Source organism: Camelus bactrianus, chromosome 1 (genome assembly GCF_048773025.1).
Source record: "Camelus bactrianus isolate YW-2024 breed Bactrian camel chromosome 1, ASM4877302v1, whole genome shotgun sequence".
NCBI lineage: Eukaryota > Metazoa > Chordata > Mammalia > Artiodactyla > Camelidae > Camelus > Camelus bactrianus.
Genome location: NC_133539.1, coordinates 118,579,320 through 118,606,501, shown reverse-complemented (window position 1 = coordinate 118,606,501; position 27,182 = coordinate 118,579,320). Strand labels below are relative to the sequence as shown.

At 35.2% G+C, this 27,182-nt stretch overlaps 1 protein-coding gene across 1 annotated transcript in view; it reads right to left on the bottom strand.

Annotated features, from left to right (window-relative positions):
* Positions 1–27,182, bottom strand: part of TBC1D5 (TBC1 domain family member 5) — a 498,482-nt gene that overhangs the window by 447,091 nt on the left and 24,209 nt on the right. Inside the window, exon 2 of the mRNA XM_074371891.1 lies at positions 3,726–3,788. The gene's annotated coding sequence lies outside the window, so the exon portion shown is untranslated. The remainder of the gene's footprint in view (positions 1–3,725; positions 3,789–27,182) is intronic.

Sequence of the window (27,182 nt, the reverse complement as noted above, 5' to 3'; positions counted from 1 at the left end):
AAAGCAAAACAAGTATAAAAAATCCTATAATGTATGATATGAAGAAAAATTTTAGTGCTCTCTAATATACTGACCAACTTTGCCATACTCATCTTTCTGCTCCCAATGGTAATACCTCTTTACTTTCACCTTGAGAAGAAATTCCAACAGCTGTAGAACATCACAGTCATATTCCATAAAAATCATAACCACAAACTGCCCAGGTTCGCTACAAAACACATAAATACTGGCCATAATAGAAGTTTGTTTTATCATAAAATAAAACAATTCAAAAGATACTGTATGCGAATTAAGATTCCTCTTAAATACACATTATATACACTATTAGGAATGATACAACAGGAATTCGAGGTATTACGAGAATGATTACAGATCCCAATTTGCTCAGGATGGTTCCAGCAGACACCTATTGTCCTGACACTTACTGACACCCTTTCATTCTCAAAACTGTCCTGAATTGGAGGATAAATTATGTGGTCATCCTAGCAATTACAGTATTTCATATTACCTAAACCGTGGGTTTTGAGAATTTTATGATATAACATTATTTACTTCAAAATTCCAACTTAAAACTAAGTGATTCACAAGTACCCTGCCATTCACCAGATGCAGTCACTTATGGCACTCATCCCAACATCTTCCAACACCTCCCCAACAAAGCCCTGGAAATGGCCTTGGCCTTGAGAGTCAAAAGAAGTGCTCTGAGTCTAAGACATCCACCAGGCAAATATTCACTCTCCCTGAGGCACAAATTCCTCTTCAGTATTTAATTTGGATCCACTCTACAGGATTATAAGAAGAATCAAATCAGAAAATTCAACTATGTCATTTTTTAGATTCCACATATAAGTGATACCATATATTTGTCTTTCTCTGTCTGACTTAACTTCACTCAGTATGATAATCTCTAGGTCCATCCATGTGGCTACAAATGGCATTATTTCATTCTTTATGGCTGAGCAGTATTCCACTGTGTGTGTGTGTGTGTGTGTGTGTGTGTGTGTGTATACACATATATACCACAACTTCTCTATCCAAACAAATGAATTTATTTACAAAGTTGAGACTCACAGACATAGAAAACAAACTTATGGCTACCAAAGGGGAAAGGGTGAGGAGGGGGAAGGATAAATTGGGAGTCTGGGATCAGCAGATACACACTACTATAGATAAAATAGATAAACAACAAGGTCCTACTGTATAGCACAGGGAACTATATTCAATAGCTTATAATGATTTATAATGAAAAAGAACATGTGTGTGTGTACATATATATATAACCGAATCACTATGCTGTACACCAGAAACTAATAAAACATTGTAAATCAACCAGACTTCAATTTAAAAAATAAAAAAATTTTTAAAAATTAGAAAATTCAAGAAGCTCAAATACTGCCTACTGCTTAAAAAAGACCAAATGTAACACAAAGTGAATATACTTAGCAAGTTAAACCTATCAGAGATATAAATGAATTCAGTCTCTAACAACAAACAAAAACAACTCAGGTTAAAAACTACATTATACCAACCACACAGACAAAACGGTAATGGACTAAGAAGGATCCTTGAGGACCACACTAAATGAGTCCTAATCCGAGCGCCATCACTTACTGCCAGCTTGTGGCAATGAGCATCTCTAAGTCTCTGTTTCCTCATTCATTTTATGACGATAATAAGTGTTCTTATCTCACTGTGATGAGTAACAAATAATCCGTGTAAAAGATGGGAGTACTGTGCTTGCACATAGTAAGTGCTCAGGAAATGCTAGCTATTGTTGTGGCACTCTCCACTAGTGTCCGTTTTCAAAAACAGTCCTAAAAAATTATTCAGGAGAAAATTTCACATACATGTGCATGTGTGTGTGCACAAATGTGTATCTTCCAATGAAAGATCACTTGGAAGACATAGGAGTACTCCACTAACCGCATCAACAGTGTGCGCTGGGCATATTACACAACCAGTATAGTAGATCATATTCAACACTGGAGAAGGCAGCTTTTTTCTTCAAAATAAAGTCCACACTCACATCCTGAAGCACACTTTAAAATAAAATTCCATATCTAACAGTACCTGTGATTGTTCCCCTCCAGAATAGAAAAGTCACAGATACGTACAATACGCACATTTTTAAATCCATGTATATAAATCAAATGAGACCACTTCCTTTAAGGCAAGCAATATTCCAGTTAAACATTCATATATTCTGTATTTCAAAGTAAGAAATTTCGGTTTACATATGCATAATTTACAATTCTTTAGTGAAACCTGTCTACAGAGGTCATTTTCACTATATTTCAATAGCATCCTGACTTGAAATGTACAGTGCTGCTTCTCTCTGAAATGTTAGAACTGTAAAGTACACAATAGTTCACTGCAAGCAAACACAGGAGAAAAGCAAGTTGTGCATATGATACCCTTTTACCCAAGCCCAATCAAAAAGAAGGCACTAATAACTTGTGCTGTCTCATGAAACACAGTCAGAACAAAGAAGAAATACCTGATTTGGTTAAAATAGAAACTTTACATGGAGAATTACTAGCTAAAGTCGGAGAAACTAGAGACTGCATTTATAAAGATCCTTGTCCATTTTTAGTTTTTCAAAGTGGTATAAAACTTTCAAAGGAGATATAAGAGAAATATGTCATTAAGACTAATATACAAATCTACAAAAACATCATGTTGTTTCCCAAATACACATATAACGGGGATTTAAAAAAAAAAAAAAAGGTTACATCGCTCAAGTTTATATCTCAAGGATCCAATGCTAAGCTGGCCTTCATTTCTCTGAACTTTCCTAAAAATATACCAGTAGTAAAATAGCTTTGCCACTAAAACACAATAACTAAGACTCCATTATCTTTTATAAAGCAAGTAAGAAATACAGACCTGCCCTTTAGAGACAGCAAGGATAATGGGGACTGAGGTTTACATGTTCAGTCTCAGTTTACAGACTATAGACTATATCATTAATTTGTAAGTGACTCTACAATGAGTATGCACACAACACACAAATATGCTATCACCAGTAACCCTAAACAGGTAAATTTAGAGCTAAAAAGCATAACTGAAATTTTATCACCACCATAAATTACTTAGAAAAAAAACCCTGGGCATTGCAATGAATGCAATGAATGCAATGAATATACTTTTGCCTTAAAGCTAATACTTTAATTTTAAAGAACCACAAAGAAAAAAATCAAAACTAGTCAGTAACAATGCAGCATCTAAAAGCAATAAACTCAAAATTAAGTTATAAATAATTTAAAGCATGTCATGAAGATGTATTAATAATTCATCAGATAAATAATTTACTAAATAATCAAATAAATAAATAATGAAATACATAAATAAATCAGCAAATAAATAATTCTGCAAAATAACCTAAACAATAAGTCACCCAAACAAATCACAAACCTACAAAACTACAATGATTTTCTGGATTCTGATAGTTTTAAATAAGCAAACGTACATAAACTAGATCAATCCTTGTTAGAATTAGAAATATTTTTCAATGCTACTGGTAAAATCCTCATCTCAATACATAGGAACACATTCTCAATTTTTAAAAGACTGCATAGGATTACTTCTTATAAATTATTAATATGATTATAATATATCCTCCTCTATATTTTACATATAATATCTTTGCCTAACATATTTTCCCCCAAACAACTGGATACTTAAAATATTCTTAATTTACAGTTCTTTTTCAAAGCAATACTTACAGTACAATAGCGCTACAGCCTTTCTGATAGTTTTCCTATCTTCACCAAGTCTTTGGAAATTTTCTGCAAGGGTAGAACAATAAGAATAGCCTTAATTATTACAGGTGGCATTTCACTCACTAATGAACAATGCTTTATAATTCTACAAGGGAGCAGTGGGAAGTAGACATTATCAGTTGTAACCTATGGCAAGTTTTTAGAAGTCTTCAAAGGACTAAGGACAAGCTGAGAGAGGCCAGATTCCTCTATCAGAGCTGACACACAAGCTGTTACAATTGGTGGGATTTCAGAAATGAAGACAAAAACTTCAAAGGACAAAGTGATTGGCTGACATCTAACACTATCATCAATTTGAGGAGCTCAAAGTCCTTGAAAGAACACAAAAGATCACTTACCTGTTACAATTTGAATGTAGTGACAACCTAAGTAGAGCACCACAAAGAGTCCAAACACAACTGACCCCATAAACCAGTCTTCATTTAACATTTGTTTAAAGGTTTTATCCACTCACAGTATAGTACACGTGAATCCATAATCAGTAGATCTCAAACTGTGATAGCCTTTTCCCACAGAAATAAGAACTCAGTAATGAATTTTTGACACCTCTAAGGGAATAAATTCAAACAATATAGCACACATGAAGGAGACTAAAATTAATCCAAGTTTTTTTTTATAATTTATCTCAATGAATTCTCAAAGCAAGTTAGATAATATTTAACCTATTTCACAGTCAAGGAAAATGAGGCTCAGTAAGACTAAGCATACTGCCTAAGGTCCCCAAGTGCCAGGGAAGATTCTAACTTTGTCTACACAACTTCTACGAGAAAGTTCACTGAACTACAGACTCCTTAAATTGGAGCCTACCCTTAAAAATACAGCAAATCCTAAACTGTGCAAATAGGCGAGAGCAAGTTTTCAGCCTGCGGTAATGTGCCTCCCAAGGGACATTTGACAATGCCTGGAGACATTTTTTGGTTATCACACCTGGAGAGTATTATCGGAATCTAGTGGTTAGAGCTCAAGGATGGTGCTAAACATCCTACAACGCACAGGACAGTTAGTTCCCCACTAGGAAGAATTATCCAGCTTAAAATGTTAACAGTGCTGAGGGGAGACCCTGGGTGAGAGAAAAATGACTTTTAGTGGTGTGTGGTTTCCCTATCATAAAATAATACTTCCTTGGTTCATGGATATAGTCTTTTTTTAATATATATAACATTATATGCAGTGGAATACCCTGGATAAAAATGTGTATACCCTGACCTTGGAGAATGGGTACAAAGAAACTCTGTACTTTCTGCTCAATTTTTCTATAATCCTAAAACTTCTGAAAAAATAGTCTATTAGCCTTTTAAATGTATATCCATCACTTATTTCATTAAAGTTATGAATAACTCTTACAATCACTGCCTTAAAAAAAAGTAAGTCTACAGTTATAAAAAAATTTTTAATTTCATTTACCGAATTCCAAGGCGGGAGAGGGTATAGCTCAAGTGATAGAGTGCATGCTTAGCATGTAGAAGGTCCTGGATTCAAGCCCCAGTACTTCCTCTAAAAATAAATAAATAAATAAACCTAATTACCTCCCCCACCACCCCCCTCCAAAAACAACAACAATACTTGAAGAATCTTGCAAATGTAAAAATATACAAAAATGGCAGCCTGCCTAATTTTAGGTTAAAAACAAGAAAGCTGACATTTATCAAAATTCTTCCAATAGTTAAAGAGAGTATTAAAAGTCATATTTATGAGCTGATCTTGTCTACATGATTAGTCAAGATATCTAATAATATTACAAATTCATAGGGCTTGAGATTATTATGATATGCTACAATTTACAATCCTCAATAGTTAGTCGGGTTTTTTTGCCTAAAAGCTATCAAATATTTTCTGAAATAATGGGTGATAACTATTAAAATCATTTGAAAATGATATTCAGCAATATAATTATCAAAGAGCTCCAGAAATTTATGTATCAAGTACTTTCCTTTCAATCCCAATTAATCTCTCTCTAGTCTCAAAATAGATTTTGGTTTTCAACATAGATCTAGAATCTACCACGACACAAAGCATGTTTCTTTATATGTGAACTGTCACATTCCTACACAGAGCATTAAACAGTGGTATCCTTTATCAGCCAGGATTAGGTCATATCCTTCCCAAGCCAAAAAAAACACCTTTAGTAATAATAATATAATGAGTTAAGAAAAAAAAAAAGGGAGAGAATTTCTTCCACGCAAATGTCTAGTAGACAAAGGCTGATGTGTCAGCTCCAGATATCAGGGATCCATGTTCCTTCTGTCTTTCTGCTCTACCACATACTGTTTCTATTAGAAGTCGCTTCACACGCCAAGAAGACTGTGGGAACTCCAGCGAGCACATCTGCAGCACAAGCAGCAGAAAGAAGGAAGGTGGGGGGGGGGGGTGCCCAGCCCGCTCTCTCCTGTAACTCTCCTATTTCAGCCCACAGCTTCTAAACCATAACCTAGTCCTTTGGCCACACCTAACCACTTGAGAGGATACAATATACAGTCTCCAAATTTGGTAAAAAATGCCCACCTATTAAATTGGGGTTCTCTTCACAATGGAAGCCAGGGAGAATTTTGCAGGGCAAATTATAAGAATCAGACCAGAGTGGAGGTAACAACTCTTCAAAGAAAATGGCAGATGGACTCAAAATTTTTCATTAGACTAATTCACTTCAAATTGTATGTATGTGTGTGTGTGTGCGCGTGTATGAAAGAATAAATGTTTAACAACAGGTAAATGGTTAAATGAATTTGGGGATAATCTAAAAATAGAATGCTACGTAAACACTAAATACCACTTTGAAGAATTTTACTGATGTGGAGAAATGTTCATAATAATAAATGAAAAAGAACAGGCTATAAAATATTTCATATAAAATAATCCTTATTTTACTTTATTTTTTAAATAGGAGCTAATTTTTTCACTTTTTTTTACTGAAGTACAGTCAGTTACAAACACATACAGATATATACGAACAGTATGCATTTATATATACAAAGAGGCACATTTTAAATCTATTATCAAGAGAGAGACAGACTGATACCATATAAAAATCAAGAGAACAGAATTAAGCTAAATGATAATAGTGGTTCAGGCTTTGGGAACTTTCATTTTCCCCCTACTTTTCATTGCCTCTAATTTTTCTACAATGACACATATCATGCTTATGATTATTTTTCATGAAGATTTTGTCCTACATGAGGAAATGCACATTATAAAGGTAGTTAGATTCAAGCTTTAATTCTTTGTTACTTGGAATTTGCTGCTAATAAAAAAAAAAAAAAAAGTAGGGGAAATCTGTAACAGCTATATCTTTCCCAGCTGGGGCAAAATACATCTGTTTCTCTTGAGTTGGTAGTAACAGCTAACCTCCCTATGCCCAACTTGTTTGCAACTTACTAACACTCACATATCACATTTGTCAGGTTTACACAAGTCACTCCTAACCAGATGCTACATCCATCATTCCTAACAATTTACCCCGACATATTGATTACTTTGCTCATCTCATTCTGTAGAACTAATCACTTGTACTTCATGCTTCTACAAATCCTTCCATTTCCTGTATTTCTCAGACTATTTTTTAAATTCTACTCTACTGCACATTTTCCTGGTTACTTATATAATGGCTCCATCTACCAGAAATTACATCTTTCTTATCTCTTTGTAGCCATCTCGCATTGTTTTGAATTTTCCAGCTATTACCAAGTATACATACTATTTTCACATCAACATTCTATCATCTGCAAGTCTCATCATTACCAGTAGTCGTCTCAAAGTTCTCCACATTATCTAGAGTGACTCAATTTCCTAAACCCACATTACTACCATATAAAAATGAAAAAATGAGAAAAAAAAAACAAGAAAATGATATATTTAAAACTACTAACAAGTGTATGGGGTTGACCAAATAGCAAGCAAACAAAAAAGTAAAACACATGGTCCTCACTCTCTAGAACTTGGGGAAATAAGACACATACAGACATATACAGACATACAGAGACACAGAGAGAGAGAGAGACAGAGAGGGAGAGAGCGATGGAGAGAGAGAGAGAGAGACATGGCAGGGAGATAAAAGAAAGAAATTTACAACCAAATGTAATAAGGGACAAGAATACAATCCAGATAATAAGTACTACAGAAAATCCAGAAGGTGAAAGCCACAGGCAGGGATAATCAGAGAAGGCTCTTCAGCTGAGACCAGGTTCATACAGTCCTAGTACAGTGGTTCTCAACCATGGGAGACATTGCCCCGCACATATCATTTGGCAACACCTGGAAACACTTGTAATTCTCAGAAACGGGAAGTACTATTTACACCTCATGGGTAGATGCCAGGGATTCTGCTAACATTCTATGATGCACAAGACAGCCCCCCCACTAAACTGAATTATTCAGCCCAAAATGTCAACAGTGCTAAAAGGAGCAGTTGGAGTCAAAAGAAGAGACAGCACTTAAACAGGATGGAGTGACCTGAGTAAAAGAATGGTAGCTAAAATACACGACGTCTTTAATAAACCACACTATCACTAGTGAAGGAGGGTGGGAAACAAGATTAGAAAACGTAACTGGGTATAGATTGCGATGGTCTGTACAAGAAGTCTGATAGACCAAAGAAATAAAGAAAATAGTTATTATAGCAACAAAAATACAAGAGAGCAGAAGCAAAAATAGCAACATACTTCATAAGGCTAAACTGTAGATAGTGGGGCGCTGGTTTCCAGCAGTGTGGCAGACTAGATACCTTGATACTGTTAGACACAACTGTTTAAAGCTCGTGGGGAAATCTGTTTTAATGAACTGCTCAGCTAGCAAGAAAGTACAGCGTCCACATAAGCTATAAACAAAGCGAAAGTAGAATAAGCAAACCCAGAAAACCAGCTTTCATCCTGAGAGTATGTGCCTAAAACTGTTGAAATTGAACTTACATTTTAATGGCTACACAAGGCTCAGGAGATAAACTTTTAAAAGTCTATCAAAAACAAATGCCTACACAAAGCTTTCATGCCAAAGGGCTATCCCCTCATGTTAACAGCAAAAAAGCACCACAAAGTCTGCCTCCTGCTGCCTCTTTATAGTCACACCCACCCCCAGCACCCCCATTCCTAACCCCGGGCAACCTCTAATCTGTGTTCCCCCTCTTAACTTTTGTCATTTAGAGAATGTGTTATTGACTCTCTTGATACTGTTACCACAAAGTGGAACCTTCCCAAAAGTTCTCAGACTAAATTCACACTACTTGTATAATCCAGTAAATCTCATGTGAAGATGTATTTAAAGTGCTCTTAAATGGTTAGTACCATCAGTCACCTGCAGGAAGTATATGTAAATTCTCAGAGAAAGAAAATAACTTCAGTCCAGGCCTCAAAGCATCCAACAACTTTCCAAAAACCTCTATTCAAATTTTAAAAATCACAAAACACACAAGGATACGAGACACAATGAATGAGGGCCAACACAAACCAGAGACCGCAGAATTAGCCTACAGATATTTCAATTATTGGAAAGATTATACAATAAGGATGTTTTGAGTAATAGAAAGGCTTAAAATATATATGTGTGAATTAAATGAAACCTCAAGAAATAAAAAAACAGGTAAAAATTTTAATTTGGTGGAAAAGTGAAACAGAGTCAATACAAACAGAAATAGAATTAGTAAGTGGAAAGAACAACTTTTATAATCGATCTAAAATGCAGGTCAGAGAAACAAAGAAAACAAAACATGTAAGAGCAGTTAAGAGATGCAAAGAGTAGAATGAGAAGGTCTAACAAAATACTTCCTAAACTATCTGTGATCAAGGACTACTTTTGAAAGTGCCAATCTACTGGAGACAAAAACTTTTATAAAATACAATAAAACTGAATTTCTTTTAAAAAATCATGTGTTTAGATGTCATGATAATATCAAGTTGCTATTAAAAGCTTCTGAATGTTTACTCTGAATTTGTCTTGATTCATTACAGACCAATAAAATCAGGCTGCAGACCAGCACTGATCTGAGGACCACACTTTGAGTAGCAGCAATCTAAAACACAAATAGATCAAGATTAAAAAAGAATGTAAAAGAAAACAGTATAGATAATATTAGAATAGATGATGGTTGAAAATTTTCCATACTAACTGAAGAGGCAGATGGCCAACCCAAGATGCAAGAAAAACCAGACAGTAAAGATACAGGTAAACAGTGGGTCACTCCTCATCGGTGTAGGGGCCTCGTTCACCACAATCACTGCAACACAATTCCAGACCAGCATTTTCTATCACCTTTTAAAAAATCTAAGAATTCAAGCTGGATGTACTCTAAACAAACAAAACAGAGGCAAGTGAACTTAGTAAAGAAACTTATAAGACACAAATTTTCAAGAGCTACTGGTTTCCTCTCTCAATGGAAACACTGTCAATACTGCCCAAATTGTTTAGTTTATTAGCTATTTTAACGAGTAACTTTATGAAACAAACAAAAAAATCACAATCTTACATTAGCGAAGGCTGATATGTGTTCAATTATATTGAAATGAACAGGATTTCAATTCTGTTAACTGCTCTTTTCTATGTGAGGTGAGCTACATAATATTTCAGCGTACTTTACCTAGTAAATCCTTTCATCATGACAGATTCTTTTATTCTAAGTTCAGGTCACTTAAAAGAATCTGCTCAGACATCTAGCAGGCATCAAATGAAGATTTAAACCTACTTGGCAAAACAGAAGTTATGGCATCACTCCTCCTGAGAAAGAATCAAAACTATTATCTGTATAAATGTTTGGTCACTTTTCAAATATTTGACACACATCTAATTAAAGCATCACAATATCCTTATGGGATCTTGGTTTTATAGGACAGATATAATACTGGCCAAAAGCTTAGAAAGTGAAAATAGATGGCGAACAGCATCAAAAATATACAAGAAAGAAATACATAAACTGAATGTAACAATATAAAGAGAAAAAAAGATTTCCAAAATCTAATCACTGTCTGCTTCTCAGCATCATACCCCATCATATGAAATTGAAAGGACAATCATTAGGCATGCAGAGTAAATAAACTAAACGAAATATGTTAACCTATTTGATTCAGTGACACCAAATTCAAATAATTTAGCAAGTTATTTAATCTAATTGTTTATTGAATCTGAATAAGATTCATAAAGTGCTAACTGTAAGGCTATGAAAAAAGAATTTAAAATAGACCAAAAAACAAAAACAAAAACAAAAACAAAAAACCTGGGCTGAGTGATTAAAACTTCCGCCAGGTAAAAAGTAAGTAAAGGCTGAGCAAGGTAAAAACTGTCATCCAGACTTAACAGGAACAAGTCTTTAAATAAGAGAATTTCTTCCCCAAACTATTCCACAGCTATACTGATTCAAAGTTAATGCCTGAGCAAATAAAAGGCACAAGATATTTTAACTTGGTGATTCAGACTGGAAATTTACAGTGAAGTTTTATTTTTTTTAATGCATTATTTCAGCCAGACACAAACATCAGGCTATGAGAATATTTAACCTTATAATTTAAATTTTTGACAGCTCACACCAAGTTTAACTAACCACCAATCCATTCTGATATAAAGAAGAAGAAAAATGAAATAACCCAGTGCCTTTTGAGTTTTTACTTCAAGTTATCGATAATCATATTTGTTTGTATTCTCAGTTGGTTCAAGTCTTCTTTGTGGAGAGAAAGGCAGGCTTTAAAAATATGCCTACATATGTCCATACATTCAAGTACAGAAAATGTTCCCATAGTTGTAAGTTTTTCACTGGTACTTCCTGATCCCTACTTAAAACACAAAGGTGAACAAGTAAGCAAATTTTTAAGATAACACTAAAAATGAATGCACTTTAACAATGTATTTTTAAGGCATGCTGCGAAGATTTTTTTTTATTTCATCCATAAAAACAAGCCACGCAGCCAAATTCATTATCATAAACATCTGCAAATGGCTAAAACTGGGGGGAAATAAAGGCTAGAAATTTACTTCTGTATCCATCAAGAGGACTTGAGCTTCTGCAGGGAAGCCCTAATGACTGAAACCACTGATATCTGAAGGTTACATCCAAAGTCAGAGAATCACAGACTTTCTCACCAAAAAACACCCCAACAAGTACCAACTGACAATGAACTCGTATCTATATATAGGGGTCTGGGAACAGAACTCGAAATTGCCAGCAATATCTATTAATTTTCTTTGGCACTGACTATTGTTTTTAAATAACTGTGTTAATTCTTTTGCATTACATAAAATCACACTAAAGTTCAACATGAAAAGAACGCACTATGTTTATTATACTTCTTCATGAATCCAGAGCTTAAAAAAAGAATCCAGTCAAGAGATCTTACCCTTCTGCTCAAACCAGAACCTCATGCCTTTGTTGGATGAGCACATATTTCATACTTGGAGAAAAGCTAATTCTAATAAGTTTCTAGGTTTAATCAGCTGTTCTTTTCCATAAACAATGAATCCACTAAGCAATCAACTCTACCTTTACATATGCACACACACCATTAGTAAGTTGTTCTTTTACAACTTTTTGGACTACATCAAACTAAAAATAAAAAGCTTCTGCACAGTGAAGGAAATCATCATCAAAATGAAAAGGCAATCTACTGAATGGGGAGATACTTCCAAACCGTGTTTCTGATAAGAAGATATCTAAAATATTAAAGAACTCATACAACAACAACAAAAACAACCCAATTTAAAAATGGGCAGAGGATCTGAAACATTTTTCTAAAGACATACAGATGGCCAACAGGTACATGAAAAGATGTTCAACATCACTGATTATTAGGGAAATGCAAATCAAAAGCACAATGAACTATCACTTCATACCTGTTAGAAAGGCTACTATCAAAAAGAAAAATATAACAAATGTTGGAGAGCATATGAAGGAAAGAAAACCCTCATACACTGTTGGTGTGACTGTAAATTGGTGCAGCTACTACGGAGAATATGGAGTTTCCTCCAAAACTTAAGACTAGAACTACCATATGACTCAGATATTCCACTTCTGGGTATTTATCTGAAGAAGAAAACACTAAATCAAAAAGATATATGCACCCCTGGGTTCACTGAAGCATTACTGACAACAGCCAAGATATGAAAACAACTTAAATGTCCATCAATAGATGAACGTATAAAGATGTGATACACGCGCACACACACACACACACACACACACACACACACACACACAGAGGAATATTAGTCATAAAATAGAATGAAATCTGCCATTTGTGACAACACAGATGGACCTTAAGAGTACTGTGCTGAGTGAAGTAAGTTAGACGGAAAAAGACAAATACCATATGATTTCACTCATATGTGGAATATAAAAAAAAAAAAAGCAAACAAACAAATCAAAAACAAAGTTATAGATACAGAGAAAAGATAAGTGGTTACCAGGAGGGAAGGGGTTGGAGTGAGTGAAAGTGAAGGGAGTCAACTAGATGGTGGTGGATGGTAATTAAGACTTATGGTGGTGATCACTCTGTAGTGTATACAGATGTCGAGTTATAATGCTGTACACCTGAAATCTATGTAATTAAAAAAAACTTTTTAACCCACATTTATTCTTGAATATGCATCTGTAAAATTTATTACATATTGTATTACAGAAAAATAATGGGTAATCACGTGACAGACAACTCTTTTTCAGCAATTAAGGATTAACTTAGTAATAAATTGCAAATATTAGCAAGCAAATCAAAAGGAGATAGTTCGTGCCTTGTTCTCACCTTGTTCTCACCTAATTATGAAAAATAATCTAAAAAGGTTATATGACTTATTTCAAATCTATATAGTTGGAAGCCATAACTTCATAATTATACATTTGAGCTTAAATTATCTTAAATTAAATATTCTGAATTTAAATTATCTTTATGAATTTTATAATTAAGCCATTCTTATAATTTGTATAAAATCCTTTAATGAAAAATTAGATCTAATCTAAAATTTTAAGAACTTTAATTTTTAAATAAAGTCATTAATTTTCAGTCACCTTTTCTTTGGATTGACATTTACATTTAAAGAGATAGAAGTTATTTTTTGGATTTAAGTCTTTCTAACAAAGGTAAATAAAAATCATTAACTAAGGGTTATTTTAAGTTTTTGAATTTAAATTAGTGGGTTTTCTAAACCTCGGAATAATTTTTGGTAAAAGCTTTTGTCTAAAAATCATAAACTTCTGTATAATTATAAATGCAATTCTAATCTAAGTTATTTAATTCGACATAATTTAAATTCAAAGATATCATGAATAGTTATAACTTTTAATTACATTGTATTTGAGACACTTAGTATTTGAGACACTTACTTTTACATCCCTTCGTGAAAAAAATGACAGGCCACACACTATTTCCACTTCATTTTACTACCAATTACTTTATAACATATGAAAATTGATCCTTGTGTTCTGAAAAGAATATACTGGCTATAATATTCAATCTATTTCCTCTCTTTAATAACATTTATAAAAACTTTCACTTTTTATTTCTTTCTGAGTATAACTTACTCAGAAAATATTAAGATCTTAAAGTACACTTTATGGGCAAAATTCCTAGAATCACTTAGACACCTAAAATTAATTTCCTGGATAGTTACTGAAAAAAACTACTATAATCAAGTACTTTTACAATAACAACAACAAAAAAAAATCAATGAAACAAAATGTCTAAATAGGAGAAATATTCCATGTTCCTGCTCAAGGCCCAATTATTTCTATATATTTTAATACACAAAAAAATCAGGTAAAACAAAACAAAACAGTTGTTGGGAGTTCTTTATGATGCCTTTAACTTTTATGAATTAAGTACGAGTTTCATGTTTAATAGCAGTCAATGTATCTTCTCCACAACTATATAAATAAACTAAATAAACAATGAATACATAAAAACAGTTACACTTCTCTCCAGAAGAAGCCAAGTTAACTTCTTAGACAGGAAGAATTTAAAAAGGAAAGTGCATGCTTCACTAAGTACTATGAAATCTGAATGCAGATAAAGCTGTAAATTGAACTCATGGATGAGTTTTTGAGAAATCTCAGAAAAAAAAAACAGTAATATTACAAATACCCAAATTCCTACCAACTAGAATTTATTAGCAAATGGCATTCACATTATGCATTCAAATTCACATAAATATAAAAACCACAGTTGCTTCACTTTATGTTTATTTGTAAAAGAACAGCAAGAGATAAAGTCCACTGTTCACCACCATTAACCTCTTCCCACCTCATTAGCAGCTACTATCATGAGATTGGCAAGTAGCCTCCTAATTCATTTTCCACATTTTTATTTACATACTTAAATTAGAGTTGTTTTCGTGTATTTTTTCAATTTTCATAATGGTATCACACTGAAAGTACTTCCTGTTTTTCATTCAACATCATTTTTGAGATCTACTGATATAAATACTTAACTTTTGTAAAGCACTGCAGCACATTTGCCTCACATACGCCTACCACATTTTATTTATCCATTCCTCCACTGATGGACATTTGGGTTGTTTCTAACTTTGCACTATTACAATACGTTAATGACAACCATTGCACAAGTCTCTAGGTTCACAAACAAAAACATGTAAACTCTGTCCTCTAAAGCAAGATTTCTCAACCTGAGCACTACTGACATTTTGGACTGGATAATTCTTTATTGTGAGAGTCTGTCCTGTGAATTATAGGACCTTTGGAGCATCCGTGATCTCTGCCCACTAGATGCCAATAATCTCCCCAGATAGGAGAACCAAAAATGTCTCCAGGCACTGCCAAATGTCCCTGGGACATTAAACTGCACTGGTTGAGCACCACCGCTCTAAGGTCTGTAGGAAAGTAAACTTCTGGGTTATATGTACATTTTCCATTTTACTGGATACTGCCCAACTGTTCTCCAAATAGCTGTATCAATTTATATTCCCATAAGCATATAATACCTCTGGTTTCCAAATATCCTTGTCAAAACTTGATAATGTATGATGATTTAAATTTTTCTAATAAAATAAATCATTAACTTTCCAAAAGGAGACTGCCATAGTTAACTTCAAGAGCAAGTGGTAGACATACGCCACTTCTAAGGAATTATAATATAAACCCAAAGCTTAAATGGGGGAAGTGACCTACATTATATTCCCTTCTGTTTATTTTACTTTGCCATTTTCTGCTAAGCAATTTTTTTCTTGACACTGATGCATATTATTAGTATAATGAGTTAATTCTGATGTTATAAAGCTTATTTTTCCTAGAAGTTTCAAAATTACGATCCTTAGTCCACATCTCTTCAAACTTTCAAGATCATACAAAGAGTTTTAAATAATTCACTTGAAATACTGTAACTGATGTCACTCCTTACGGAGGGTTCATCACTCTTGCACTTCTAAGTTGATGGTCTCCAAATATAAAAGTAGGCTTGAGATATACAACTGGACAGTCATAATGGAATTATTTATTATCAAACTCCCTTCCTATAAAAGAATCTATTGAATTCAGATCCTCTGCCCATTTTTTAATTGGGTTTTTTTTTCCTATTAAGTTGTAAATTGATACAACTTTACATATTTTGGATATTAACCCCTTATCAGATATATAATTTGCAAGTATTTTCTCCCATTCAGTAGGTTGCCTTTTCATTTTGTTGATGGTTTCCTTCGCTGTGCAGAAGCTTTTTAGTTTGATACAGTCCCTCTTGTTTATTTTTGCTTTTGTTGCCTTTGCTTTTGGTGTGAAATCCAAAAAAATCATTGCCAAGATTGATGTCAAGGAGCTTACTGCCTATGTTTTCTTCCAGGAGCTTTATGGATTTAGGTCTTTACTCCATCCTTTGCTGCTTTTTAATATAAATTCTCCTTTGGGCTATGCAACCTCATATAGGTTTCTATTACTGGTATCCAGAGAATCTTGTCAAGACAGTGGCACACTATAATGACAATGACTCCACTGTTAGTGATTCCAAGCATTACCAGCCTAGAAAACCAGAAGGTAGACCAGAAACTAATACCAGAAAACTAGAAGACAAAATAATCTTTTTTTATAGAAGTACAGCTGATTTACAGTGTTGTGTTAGTTTCAAAATAATCTTAACTGAAGTTAAGAGGAGGAGGAGAAGAATCTAGTATAATTGCTATAAAATATAAGAGTTTCTCTGAGAGTGGTCCAAATACAAAAAGCTGTGACAGCTGAAGCTGGAGGGAATCTGAAAACTACCAAAAGCATGAAGAATAAGAACATCCAGGCAGGCTACCTTCCCACCTGCATCCCCAAGCCCCAGAGCTAAGCAGCCAGTAAGAGATGCATCTGTCCCCCACCTACACCCCCAACCAACTGCAAACACAGCAATGAGTACGGGCCCTTGGTTAAAATCTAACTGGAGAGGCCTGGTGCCCAACCTAAAGAATATTTACCTAAACACTTTATCATTAAAGGTTTCTGAGGAACTGTGTAAAATGATCAAATCCGTGTTTTAAGAAGATTAATCCTGTATCAGTAAGAAGAATAAACTAAGTCGAGAGAAGACTACAGACAGGAAAACCAGTTGGGAGACAACACAGGCATCTAAGGGCCTGAAATCCAGCTGGAGACCCTATAAGCAGAAAACACAGATTAACCTAGATATAAGTGATAACAATGGAAAGAACCTGTTGAATGACTTGATGATGTAAGAGAGGAAAAGATACGGTAAAGACTGCTTCACTCAGTTATCTGTTCAGAAAATAATTACTGTAAGCTATGTTTATTACTGTATCACTTAGCACTTAGCATTATTAAATTAATCTGAGGATAAAGAAGTCAAAAGCAACCTTAAGACTTGGGGCCTGAGAAGGTAGTAGGAGGCAAATAAAGAGAAGTCTGGAGAGAACGATGTATTTTAAAAGATATGATTATTTTAGTTTTAGAAATGCTGGGTTTTTTCTTATGAATTTTACTTTTATGTAAAAATAAAAGTATTTTTATACCAAATTTATAAAAGCTCTTAACTTTGTATAATGAAGTATTTGATATGTGTAAAAGAATCCATGTAATATATATTATAAAGCACAGTAACAAAATGAATATGATAAACTCATCTCTGAACCTGAGAAGTATTACCAATATCTTTAAGTTCCTGGTGTGTTCCTCCCGAATCCCAACCTTCTGTCCCATGTCCTACAAAGGAAATCACTATCCTAAATTTTTTCTTAATCATATCCTTACTTTTTCTTAACATTTTACCCTATATTTATCTATAATTCAACAATACGTTGTTTAGTTTTTAACTCCTTTTGAAGTCTCTCATCAAAAATAGTATTACATTTTGTTTATTTTTCGGTGAAGGAAAAAAAAAGACCAATCATATTTCACTAAATATTGTTTCTAAGACAATACAACACTTCAGTGTATGACTATACCACAACTCATTCATCCTTTCTTCTACCAATGTATATTTGAGTATTTCCAGGGTTTTATTGTTACAAATTATGCTACTACAAAACTTTCTTGAACCCATCTCCTGGTGCACACAACCAAGGGCTTTTATAGCATAACTAGAAGAACAACTGTGTCACAGGTTATGTGGATGGTCAATCTTCAACAGATAATGCTGTATTATTTTTACTTTATTATTTGCAGACAAGTTACTTAAATTAGACAGCCAGTATCAAGGAATAGATACATGTTTAATTGAATGTGAATCACAGGTAAGCACTCAAATCCACATTAAAAGTAATCATCACCATTCTGTCACTGCCCAGCATCACACGTTAAGATTACATAAGCATCTCACAGAAACTGTCTCCCTCCCTTCTCTTTTCTCAGTGGACATTTTCATACCAATGTGCCACTATCTTAGACAAGGTCCTCTGGGTGCCAACAACAGACAGCTATACAAAGTTACTTAGCCCCAAGTGAAAACTTAACATTAAAAAGAAATAAACTGAGGAAATTATAATTGGTGGCTAGAAATCAGAAACTACAAAGCTGTCAAGAAGTAAAGCTATTCTACCTCTCTGGGCTCATACCATCTCTCAAGGTGAGAGTCAGTGTGTCCCTGGCGGTGGGCTTCATTTAGCTCCCCACACACCAGTCCCCTCTGCTGCTGTTCTCTACGACCACAAGCTGACCATGGCTGTCCCAGCCCCCATTTTATACATCTTTCTATAGACAAGCCCAGAAGAATTCAACCTGCATTTCTGTCGTCCAACAATTCCAAATTACTGAAAAACTACTCAGCCCAGAGGTCTCTCCATGGTCCCAATAGCTATGTATTGGGAATATAAAGTTCCCACTTAGAAACACAGCTGGAGAGGACCACTCTTTAAGCAGAGGTATCACTTCTCAGATAAGAGGGGCCTAGCCTGAACAGGTATCATAGAAAACATTTACAACCACCACCAAGGGAAAACAGTGCCAAGTATGATGGAGTGCAGCTCTGAGAAACCTAATCATAATTCCCCACCACAGCTCCTGACTCCTGCAATCAGCATTCAGAAGTGAACCATGTACACAAAGTACCCAGTGGTCCTCCCAATAGCCGATACCAGCTTATCAATGGCTAGATACGCCACCCTGTTACTGGTGCAGAAAGCCGTTTCTTATATGCTTCTCCCAGAGCTCTTCTTCTTCGTTAAACTGTCTTTGCAGCAGATGATGCAATTAACTACCCATGACTTAAACCTTTCTCTTGATTTTTCTGACAAAAATATTCTTCTGGTTCCTTTCTGACCTCTCAGTTTTCTTACTCCTTCATTTTTCTCTGCCTGTCCCTTAAATATAGGTAGTTCATAACTATGACAACAAAAGCGTAAGTAACAAAAGAAAAGATAGATCAATTGGACATGCCAAAATTTAAAACTTTTGTGCTTCAAAGGACAACTCAACACTTCAACAAAATGAAAAGACAACCAACAGCATGGGAGAAAATGGTTCTAAATCATATATATGATAAGAGCTTGTATCCAGAATATATAAAGAACTCTTACAATTCAATACTAGAAAGACAACCCAATTAAAAAGTGGCCAAAGGATTGGAATAAACAAATCTTGGAAGAAGATAAACAAATGGTCAACAAACACATGAAAAAATGTTCAATGTCATTAGCCATCAGGGAATTGTAAATCAAAAACACAATCAAAAGTCAGCAAAATGGAAAAAAATGGGAGCTCCAAATTCTCTCATCCAATACAAACATCAAAAAAACAAGTAGTAACTGTCAGAACCCAACTTTGTTTGAACTATGGAAAAGAGTCAAAGGTTTACAAAAGCCCAGCAAACACTGAATCAAGAAAAAGACAACTTCAAAACCGTAGGAAAGCTCTGTGCTGCTTTATCATGCCCTAGCCCCATCCCTCCTGTGACACAGTGGCAGCCCTAACCTGCATTTGCCGCATGAGACCCTGGTTCCCAAGACAGCAGAACAGACCTTCTTCACAAATTAATGCATCCATCTGCTCTAATCTGTCTGGGCATCACCGGAAGGACTGATGCAAGGTAGTCACCTCTTTTTCACCTAACTCAAAACTCAGGCGAGAAAGTAGCCATCATTTGAAAACATGACAAGCAGAACTAACAACTAAAGAAACCTGGAATAAAAGATTACAGTCTAAACATGTAAAAGATCACCTAGGTCCAGGAGCAAAAGCTGGAGAGAACTTCTTTGATAAATTAGGACTGTAGAAGGGAATTTAGAAGACAGCGTGCATGCCCACAGCAACCACATATGCTCAGAAAAGACCTGAGAGAATTCTAAGCTTTCACCTTGGATTGATCACCAAGCTCAGTGCAAGCCTGGCTAAGTGTTTGTTGAAGGAGTGCCCCAGCAACAGCCAATCTACAAAGACCCGGAAAGGCATCCTTCTATTCGTTTAGGATTTTTTGTTTTAGCTCCTGACACTCGTGGCAATCTCGGTCAAAACAGCAGCTGAAAACACAGGCCAAGAAACAGAAAATTTACTGACCACACATGACAAGGAATAAAGTCTTTGCAAAAATGGTTTGGGATAATCACTAAACAAACAGACAATTATAGCCTTCAACAATCAAAAAAAAAAAAATCAAACTGTGAGGAAGGGAAAGGATGTGATTTACAGAGTTATCACATTATAATATTCATGAGTAATTGTCAACAAAAAAATCACAAGGCATAGGAAGAAGCAAGAAAGTATGTCCCATTCAAAGGAAAATAATTATAAATTGATAGTAATGTCCCTGAGGAAGTCCAGAAATCATACTTAGTAGGCAACAGTCTTCAGTATGCTCAAAAAGCTTAAGGAAAACATGAAACATGAAAAAGAAAAAAAAAGTATCAATAAAATTAGTATCAGTAAAGAGATAGAAATTATAAAATGGAACCAAGCAGAAATTCTGAAACTGAAAAGCACAATAACTGAAATGAAAAAAAATGACTTGAGTGGCTGAAAAGCAGTATCAAAAGGCAGAATAAAAATCAATGAACTTAAAGATAAAAAACATTTGAAATTACTGAGTCTGAGAGGCAGAGAGAAAAAGAATGAAATTAAACAGAGCCTAAGGGACCTAGTAAGACACCATCAAGCTGACAAATGTAGACATTATGGGAGTCCCAAGAGAAGACAGAAGAAAAGTATTCGAAAAGGTCAAAAGTCTCCCCAAATTAGATGAATTCTATGAACCTACAAATTCAAGAAGCTCCATAAATTCTAGGTAGGATAAACTCAGGGACCCACTAGAATCAAATTGCTGAAACCCAAAGACAAAGAGAGAAGCTGGGAAGTAGCATGAGAGAAATGACTTGTCATGTACAGCGAACCCTCAATAAGATAAAAAGCTGATTTCTCATCAGAAACCAAGGAGGCCAGAAGGCAGTCAGATGAAATGTTAAAGCACTGGAAAAAAAAAGAAAAAGAAAAAGAAAAAAAAAAGCCTTGTAATGTTTCATCCAGGACACCCAGACAATTGCTCAAACATTATTTCAGGTGTTTCTGGCTAAGGTTAACATATGAATTGGTTGACTGAGTGAAAAACAAATTCCCTCCACAAATGTGGGTAGGCTCACCCAGTCAAGTGAAGACCTAATAGAGCAAAAAGGCCAAGTAAGAAAGAACTTCTCCTGCATGACTGCCTTGAGCTGCGACTTCAACCTTTTCCTGCCTTTGGACTCAAATTGAAATAATGGCTCTTCTTAGATCTCAAGCTTGCCAGCTTTTAGAACCGTAATTTACACAATTGGTTCTCCTGGTTCTCAGGCCTTCAGACTCAGATGGAACTACACCACACATACACATGCACGTGCCATGTTGCTTCTGTTTCTCTGGAGAACCTAGCCTAATACAACTGTCAACCAAGAATTCCGTATCTGGCAAAACTGTCCTTCAAAGTAAGGGAGAAATGAGGACGTTTCCAGATAAACAAAAGCTGACACAGTTCATTACTACTGAACTATAGAGCTGTCCTATAAGTAAAGATAATGGAAGTCTTCAAGTGAAATGAAACAATGCTAGAAAGTAACTCAAAGCCATACAAAGAAATAAAGATCTTCAGTGAAGGTAAACACATGGGCAAATACATAGAGACCATTATTACTGTATTATTGGTTTGGAATCTCATTTTTAAAAAATTTCCTGCAAGATTTAAAAGAAAACTACATTTTAAAACTGATTAATCTATGTTACTGGCATACAATGTATAACATGTAATTTGTGACAAAAACAACATAAAGGGTGGTAAAATAGAGGTGTTACAGAAGCAGACATCTGTATGCTATTGCAGTTAAGCTAGTATCAATCTGAACTACACTGTTGTAAATTTAGAATGTTAATAGTTTCTCCTCATAGGAAATGAGAAGAGAATCAATATAGTTCTTTTCATCATTCCAAAAAATCAATCAAACACAAAAGAAGACAGTAATGGAGGAAATGAGGGGCAGAAAAGATATGACATACAGAAAACAAATTAACAAAACAGCAGAAATAAGTGCTTCCTTATCAGTAACTACTTTCAATGTAAATGGAGAACAAACAACAGAATTGAAAAATAAACAGTTCTATAATAATATTTGGAGACTTCGATCTCCCACTTTCAATAATGGACAAAACATCTAGAAAGGAGATCAGTAAGAAAACAGAGCACATGAGCAACACTACAAACCAACTTGTAGGGTTAAAAAACATTTATAGACACTCCACAGAACAGCAGAATACACATTCATCTCAGGTACTCATGGAACATTATCCAGGAAAGACCATTTGTTATGCCACAAAATAACTCATTAATTTAAATTAATGAAATTACACAAATATCTTCTCTGACCATAATGGAATAAAGTTAGGCATCAAAAACAGAAGGAAATTTCATAAATATGTGGAAATTAATACAGTCTTAAACAATAAACTGGTCAGAGAAGAAATTATGAGAGAAATCAGACATCAGAGATGAATCAGAACAAATACACAATATAACAAAACTTATGGGATGCAGTGAAGAAAGTGCTCAGAAGGATATTTACAGCTGTAAATGCCTACATTAGAAAGAAGAAAGATCTCATATCAATAACCTAAATTCATACCTTGAGGACTTAAGAAAGCAAACTAAACCCAAAGCTATCAGGAGGATAGAAGTAATGAAGATTAGAGATTAAAAAAAAATTAAAAAACAATAGAAAATCAACAAAATCAAAGCTGTTCTTTAAAGAACTTTATCAATAACACTGATAAAGATCAATAAAATGGATAAACACTTAGCTAGAAGAACAATAAGTGAGATACAAATAACTAAAATCACAAACGAAAGTGGAAACATTACTATAGAACTTAGAGAAATAAGAAGGATTATAAGAAAATACTGTGAACAATTACATGCCAACAAATTAGATAACCAAGATGAATGGACAAATTCCTAGAAACACAAAATTAGCTAAACTAACCTCAAGAACTGGAAAAATGTCAATGACCTAAACTACCAAAACGGTTGAATCAGTAATCAAAACCTCCCCACAAAGAAAAGTCTATGACCAGATGGCTTCACTGGTGAATTATACCAAACATTTAAAAAGTAAACACCAGTTCTTTTCAAACTCTTTCCAAAAAAATCAGAGAGGATACTTCCTAACTCATTTTGTGAAGCTAACATTACCCTGATACAAAGGACAAAGGCATCACATGAAAAGAAAACTAAAGACCAATCCCCCTCGTGAAAATAAATGCAAAAATCCTCAAAGTTCTAGCAAACTGAATTCAACAGCACATTAAAAGGATTATACATTATTACCAAGTGGGATTTACCCCAGGAATTCAAGGATGATTCAACATAAGCAAATCAGCTGATGTAACAATACACATTAACAGAATGAAGGGGAGTAAGAACAATCGTATCAGTTGAGGCAGCAAATGCATTTAACAGCATCCAGACCACTCTTTAATGATAAAAACAGTGAGAAAACTAGAAACTGATGGGAAATGCCTCAACATCATAAAAGGCAGCTAAAAAATATCGGTAGCTAACAGCATACTCCATACGAAAGACAATTCTTCCCCCAAAATCAGGAAAGACTAGGATGCTCATTTTTAACACTGCAGTTCAACAATGCACTGGAAGTTCTAGCCAGAGCAATTAGACAAGAAAATGAGAAATAAAAGGCATCTAATTTGGAAAGAAAGAAGTAAAACTATCTCTATTCACAAATGATATGATCCGATACATTATTTTTAAAATCCCAAAGAATCCAGAAGGAAGCCACTAAAGCTAATAAACAATTCAGCAAAGTTGCAGGGTACAAGATCAATACATGAAAATCAGCTGTGTTCTTACATACCTGCAATGAATGACCCAAAAAAGGCGTTAAGAAAGCTACAGGTTTCCCCCACTACCCACAAGCAGACCGTTCCCATGAAAGCTTTCACAAGCTGAAATGGCAGGAAGCAAAAAAGCAATTACCTCAGGACACATCTTGCTAACGGGGGCAGAAAATAAATCAAGATAAAGCACAGATGCTCAGAGACACAGTTCAAAGATATGGCCTCTTGATGCTGAGATGCTGAGTGTGGTTCCAAGGGAGGAGCTTGGCGGCGCTGCTCCCGCTGCTTAGTGCACTGCCTCTGGAACAGCTGGCTGCAAAACAAAGGCTGACCACTATTCCCACTTTTCTCCTTTTTCATAAAAGCAAAAATCCTCTTCATATTTCTTCCAGTGCACAGAAACAGGGACTAATGTAGGTCTTTCATAAAAGCTAAGTGGCATAAAGCCGACTTTGGAAAACTGGGGAGGTGCCTGTTCAAAACAGCTCAATTTCCCTTCCTTCAATTCCTCTTTTCCAGTTCAGCATTATGTTCCCAAATACAGGTCAAGAAATTCACAATGTAATATGTACCATGTTTTCTCTTTCCAAACCCTTCCAGAGCTTCCACTCACTGCAGAAGAAAATTCCACCTCCACAGCTTCATATTCCAAACCCTCTACAGAGTGGATGCATCCCACCTAATGTCACTTCTCGTGTCTCCAGCCCTAAACAGCAGCCTCCCAAAAGCGCTCAGCACCCCCTCAGCACCCCATGGCCATGGCTCTCTTGCCCAGGAGCTGTTTTCTCCACCTTAACTAAATCCCTCACCCTCCAAGACCTATGTCTGTATTTTTCTTTCCAAGTATACTTTTCAAGTCTAAGATGCCATCAAATTGTAAAACATCTGCCAATTTTAGGAGTGTTAAAAAAATATAAGCCTAGACACAGTGAAATATAGTAAATATCTTCTTCCTCTGAAGTCCCTCAATACAGTGTTTTTATTTCTAGTTAACTTATTTCTTACGCCACGTATTATGATAATGTCTGTTGACCCATATTGAATTACAGGCTTCTTGAGGACAAAAATTCTGTCTTGCTCATCTGATATAGTAGAAATCCCACTGAAGTTTGAGTAAGATAACATAGGCTGGAGTGTGTAAAGAAAGAAAGAAAATAGCACTAATAACACCTATCTCACATTTATTATCAGAATAAATTAGAGAATATACATTAAAATCAATGTGTAAAGTGGATCTTATTCAAATGCAGGATTTTGGTATTTTAAAAGATATATTTACTAAAATTAAATGTCACACTGCAAATCTGTCACTCTTCAATATCAGAAGCTACATTAGCGAACAGAGGAAATTTTTCTCCAGGCAATTTCTACAGGAAATTACTGCCTGGATCCGGGAAAGCAAAGCACCCTGCAGGCACTCCAGAGCATCCTGGGCCAGGATCAGCGGGTGGTCCCCATGCCTGCTACCAGAGGTCAGGGTCTGGGACCTCCTCTGTTTCTAGCCCCGGAGTCCCAAGGACAAATAACTCAGAACATCCAGGGAGGCATGTGTAATTTAAAAATTAAACAGCATTCTGTCCATCTCTTTGTTTTAAAAATCGTATTACTTACTTTGAATTTTCAAATGAGATAAAGGAAGGATATATCAAAGTGGGACATGGACTGAGAAGCTTGGCACTAGGAGACACTTAGACGAAACAAATGACTCTGAGACATAAAGACAACTTTGAGAGTTTATGTCCATATCTCCTCTATTACCTCGACTGGTACAATGTGCTCTTCACAGGTCTGCCCAAAGTTAATCAGGGCACCCCACCTTCAGTAGCTCCCTATCAGTTTGAGAATAAAAATAACCTGGTCTCTCCCTGGCTCCCTGGCCCCATCTTATGAGCCCCACTTGATGCTCAGCAACACGGACTGAAATTTCCCACATGAGCTTTAGGCTTTTAGGCTTAGGAGCCTTTGCTCAAGCCACTCATTCTCCCAGCAGCGTCCCTGCCATCTCTTTTTACCAGGTCTGAACAATGCTTTAAAGCTCAGCTCAGGTTTCCCAACTCCTGAAAGCATTCCATAAACCACAAGACTGGATTAACAGCAGCTCTTTCCTTGAGTTCCCACAACACATGTGCCCATCTCTAACTTACCACACATTCTACTGAGATTCTAAAATTAAAAGTATCCTTTAAAAAAAAAATTCTTCCAGTAGGCTGTGAGTGCCCCCAAATCAACAACTAAGTGTTTCGACTTTGTATCTCATTTACTTAATTAGTGCCATTCAGTAAATGTTTTAACTGAACTGAAATGCTGATCTTAATATTGGTTTTCAAGGATTTATTTCTTTCCACTGTTAAAAAAAAAGTTTTTTGGGGGGTAAGTTTTTTGTTTGCTTTTTTTTTTAGCAGTCTTCTTAATAGCTAATGCCCCATGCACAGGTATGTTGATGAATATTAGACACTAGCAACAAAGTTCTTGAGTTACTCAACCAAATGCTATGCTTTCAGATGCATTTCCCCAGACTTACCCTGTGCTGCTCTGTATCACAGGCAACTGCATTTCCCAAGCAACCTTGCCCTCTGACTTCCAGGCAGATTTGGCCAGTGGAGAGGCACTGATGGTAAAAGAAGGCAGAAGAGAGAAAAACCCAAGTATTTCTCCTCCATTCTCCCTCCCTCCTGACACACCCTTGGCAGAAGCTT